The following is a 5,121-nucleotide window of genomic DNA, read 5'->3' as shown; positions in this document are numbered from 1 at the left end:
GACCTTTGAAAATTGTACACACACACACAAGTGAAGACACATTCCCCTTAGCTGTGATGCTAATTTCTGCCTCTTACTGCTCTTTGTGAGGTGTAAGGTACCACAATAGCTCCCCATTGGCTGTAAGAATCCAAAGACACGTCTCCTCAAACTGTTCCTCTATTTAATACAAATGAGTGTCTTTGGGTTCTTACGAGAAGCGGAGCACCCCAGAGGTAGAAGTGTATAGTCACGTCTCTTCTTTTTATTTCCTCGTTTGTGTGGCTTCCACTCAAGACTCGTGCATGCCTTCTCTTACTCCTTCAGTTGCTTACCTGTTCGCTGGACCACTGATACAAATGCCAAAAGAGACAAAAATTAGACTATCTGATTTTAAAAAATGTGATATGAAACGGCGCAACAAATAACAAATTTTCCAAATTATATAGATATATATAAATATATTTAAGTCCAACATGGTGCTCTTACGTGATCCGACGTCTCCCAACAGTACTCGCACAGGCACCAGTACACCTGTGCGATCTCTACGCGTGTCCTCTATTAAGACCCAAACTTGTTTATCGTGATGCATCTGTATAATAATCTACCCACTGTCCATGATACAAGGCGTCTGTCATGACGCGTTTATATACTTTTCATTACTCTCACACACGGCCTGCTTTTCAGAGGAGCGGAGGTACACTGCATCTTTGATTTGCCTTCAGTTTACCTGGTTTTTCGTCGGCCTCCTGACACGCTTTTACTCGGTAACCAGTTCCACTGTAAATTTCACCGTTGAACAAAGTGAAGTGTTGAGTGTCGTAATTGTTCTTTGTTTTTAATTATTAATATTTTAATTTAACCATCCTTTGCATACTTGCCTCTCTTCTATTGACTGGAAAACCTCATCGGTAGTTTTTTTTTTATTTATTTATTTTTTATTTTGTTTTGTCCCCTCCTCCTCTTTTGTCTGTTGGAAAGATTTTTATATTCTGTATATGAATACAGTGATATTATTTACAGTTTGCAAAAAGACACACAGTCATCTGAGTAAATGTGTTTGCTTTTTCAAGAGTTAAAAAGGAACAAAAAGATTAGAAAATACCTCTAGGTTGTATAAAGACAGTGCTGTACTAGATTAACCTGTTTTGAGTATGAATGGGTGAAGATGAAATATTCTCCTCATACAGCGAAGGAACAAATAATTAAAAAAAGAAGAAGTAATAAACTAAAATGTCAGTTATGATTAAAGGGCAGTTTCCTAAATATAGTCAGTATTTACTATTGTGGGACTCTTTGCTTTAGATTTAGCAGTGTTATCAAAATATGCAAAAACTTTGTCCCTATTTTTTTCTTATGAAGAAAGACAAATGAAGTAACCCTCTTCAAAGCAGCCTTCTTTTTTCTGCTCCGTTTTGAATGAAGAAAGTTTCTTTTGTAACTCCGGTGTCTTTTTAGCGTATTTATTCAAGTCTGACTTGCGGTTCATTTAAAGGTTGATCTCGTCAAAATGAAGGGTACCGGCGTGTCATCTCGAAACCTTAGCATGGCAAATGTAATTTATTGTCATCAATGGCTCCATTTGTGACATGAGGCTTTGTTTATGATATTGTTGTACAAGTGACCATGTTTTGAAGTACAAAAAAAAAAAGTGGAGAAAAAGAATATAAAATGTACAACAATGTTCCTGCAAAGGATTTGAAATTATGTTGTATTTCCATGAAATAAAAAATGTTTAACTGAAAAAAAAGAAGTTGTATTTAGCATGTTTGCTTTTCAATGGGTTCTACCATTTACTTGCAGCATGCCGTATTACACCTGAACCTACACCTGAGGATGTTTTCAGGTTTTAGTTTTCCAAATTTGTTTGTTTTGAGAATCTTGTAGAATGAAGCTTGTGTACATACTACATCTGTTACATATGCCAGGTGGCCTATAGGAAGGGTCTCTCATATCCTCGTGTTGGTGTTGTACCTGGATCAATGTAGCATCTCAATCATGTTGTTATATCATACCTTTGCGACTTGAAAAATTAAATGTGCTGCACTGCCTTAGCCAGAATTTATCCTAATGTATCTTGGAAAAAAATGAAACAAATTGTCTTTGCACCCATTCTTCTCATCCAACCCTATCTGGGTTGGATTCTGTCAAGAATGGTAGAAAATTAAAAAAATAATATGTTGTCAATATTGTAGGACCATAACCTATAAGGGGTCTTGAACTCCAGGCCTCGAGGGCCGCTGTCCTGCAGGTTTTAGATGTGTCCTTGATCCAACACAGCTGATTTAAATGGCTAAGTTACCTCCTCAACATGACTTGAAGTTCTCCAGAGGCCTGCTAATGAACTAATCATTTGATTCAGGTGTGTTGACCCAGGGTGAGATCTAAAACCTGCAGGACACCGGCCCTGGATGCCTGGCGTTCGAGACCCCTGCATAAGACAAGACGATTGAACAAAATATTAAGTAAATGGTTCTGAATACTTATGTAATAATGACCTTAGTGAACTGCTGTCTGTGATCTGTGTTGATTTTGACTGTGTAATTATTGCTGGGGATTTTAACATTCATGTGGACAACCCTCAGGACAAAGGGACTAAAGACCTGAGTAACACTCTGGGCAACTTTGGGCTGACTCAGCATGTAACAGAGGCCACACATAATAGAGGACACACTCTTGACCTACTGATCTCCAAAGGCCTGAGCATTTCAAAGGTTACTGTGTCTGATGTGGGCCTGTCTGATCATTACTGTGTTTTCTTTGAAAGTAAAATCTCAGCCCACACAAATATATCAACAACAGTGATCACAAAACGGTGTATAACTGAACACAGTAGTGCAATTTTTAACCAGGTCTTCCCATTAACACCTGACCTGCCCAGAGGGTCAGTCAATGAGCTCGTCAATAGCTTCAATGCTAACATGTTAAATGTAATGGACACTATTGCTCCCATTAAGGTGAAGGTTATCTCTGGAAGGAAAAAGTCTCCATGGAGAAACTCCACACTGGTGAAAAATGAAAAAAGAGAGTGTAGGAAAGCTGAGCGCAGATGGAGAAAAACAAACCTCCAGGTTCATTATGACATTTATAAAGAGAAACTTCACAATTATAATTTACAACTGAGGAATGCAAGGAGGTCCTACTTCTCTGACATCATCACTAAAAACAGCCATAATGCTCGGGTCTTATTTTCTACAGTTGACAGGCTAACAAACCCTCCTGTGTCAGTGGCAGCTGAACTTCATTCGACCATGGCCTGCAATGACTTTGCCAAATTCTTCACTGAAAAAATCCAAAAGATTAGACAAGCAATTGGTACATCAACAGCAGATCCAGGATATGTACTGTGTCCACCAAAAAACTGTTTAAACACCATGAAACAGTTTCAACCTATTAACAGCAAAGACCTGGAGGACATCTTAGGTCAACTGAACTCCTCCTCCTGCTGTTTAGATGTCCTGCCAACAAGTTTTTTCAAAAAGGTCTCAAAGACTTTAGAGTCAGACCTGTTACAGATCGTCAACTTTTCTTTATTATCAGGTGTGTTTCCAGAATCACTAAAAACTGCTGTAATCAAACCTATACTGAAAAAGGACAATCTTGACAAGACACAAATGAACAACTACAGGCCGATCTCAAATCTCCCGTTTTTAAGTAAGATCATTGAAAAAGCAGTTTCTCAACAGCTCAGTTACTTCTTAAAACAGAATAATTGCTACGATGCCTTCCAGTCAGGTTTTAGACAGAACCACAGCACTGAAACCGCTCTGACCAAAGTGTTTAATGACATATGTCTGAATACAGACAGTGGAAAAATGTCAGTCTTAGTTTTACTGGATCTCAGTGCAGCATTTGATACAGTTGACCACAACATATTACTCAAACGACTGGAGAACTGGACAGGTCTTTCAGGAACTGTACTAAACTGGTTCAAAACATACGTAGAAAACAGGAAATACTTTGTATCAATAGGTAACTTCACATCTGAGCAGACAAGTATCACATGTGGAGTTCCCCAAGGTTCCATCTTGGGACCCCTTCTGTTTAACATCTACATGCTCCCACTGGCACAGATTATAAACAACAACAAAATAAACTATCACAGCTATGCAGATGACACACAAATATATATCACAATGTCACCAGGAGACCGAGGCCCTGTACAGGCTCTTGGTAAATGCATTGAGGAAATCAATGACTGGTTGTGCCACAATTTTCTCCAGCTAAACAAAAACAAAACTGAGGTAATAGTCTTTGGCGCCAAAGAAAAACGATTACAGGTCACCAGAGAACTTCAATCTATACGTCTAAAAACCACAAACCAGGCGAGAAATTTGGGTGTAGTGATGGATGCAGACCTAAACTTAGAAAAACACATTAAGACAATAACAAAGTCAGCTTACTATCACCTCAAGAATATATCAAGGATAAAAGATCTGATGTCTCAACAGGACCTGGAAAAACTAGTCCATGCATTCATCTTTAGTAGGCTTGATTACTGTAACAGCATCTTTACAGGTCTACCTAAAAAATCAGTCAGACAACTACAGCTCATTCAGAACTCTGCTGCTCGAGTCCTCACTAAGACCAAAAAAGTGGACCACATCAGTCCAGCTCTGAGGTCCTTACACTGGCTGCCTGTCCATCAGAGGATAGACTTTAAAGTTCTGATGCTGGCCTATAAAGCTCTGAATGGTTTAGGACCAAAATACATCAATGACCTCCTGACCCAGTATGAACCATCCAGATCCCTCAGGTCATCTGGATCCGGTCTTTTATCAGTTCCCAGAGTCAGAACCAGACACGGAGAAGCTGCATTCAGCTTTTATGCTCCTTATATCTGGAACAAACTCCCAGAAAGCCTCAGATCAGCTGAAACACTCAGTTTATTTAAATCCAGGTTGAAGACTCACCTGTTCTCAGCTGCATTTGAATAAAGCACCAAATCCACACTTTAAGCTTAAATTTCAAAACTTACATTTAACTACTGATTTTATCTACTGTTCTGATTTTATCTGTTTTGATTTTATATACTGTTGTTTGTTGTTTGTTTGTTAATTAGTTAGCTAGTTTATTTGCTTGTTTTAATCAATTTTAAATCATGCTTTTTATTTGTTCTTGTTTCTAATGTCTCTGTAAAGC

This window comes from Aulonocara stuartgranti (assembly GCF_965226115.1).
Source record: "Aulonocara stuartgranti genome assembly, chromosome: 2".
NCBI lineage: Eukaryota > Metazoa > Chordata > Actinopteri > Cichliformes > Cichlidae > Aulonocara > Aulonocara stuartgranti.
This window is presented reverse-complemented; position numbering follows the sequence as displayed.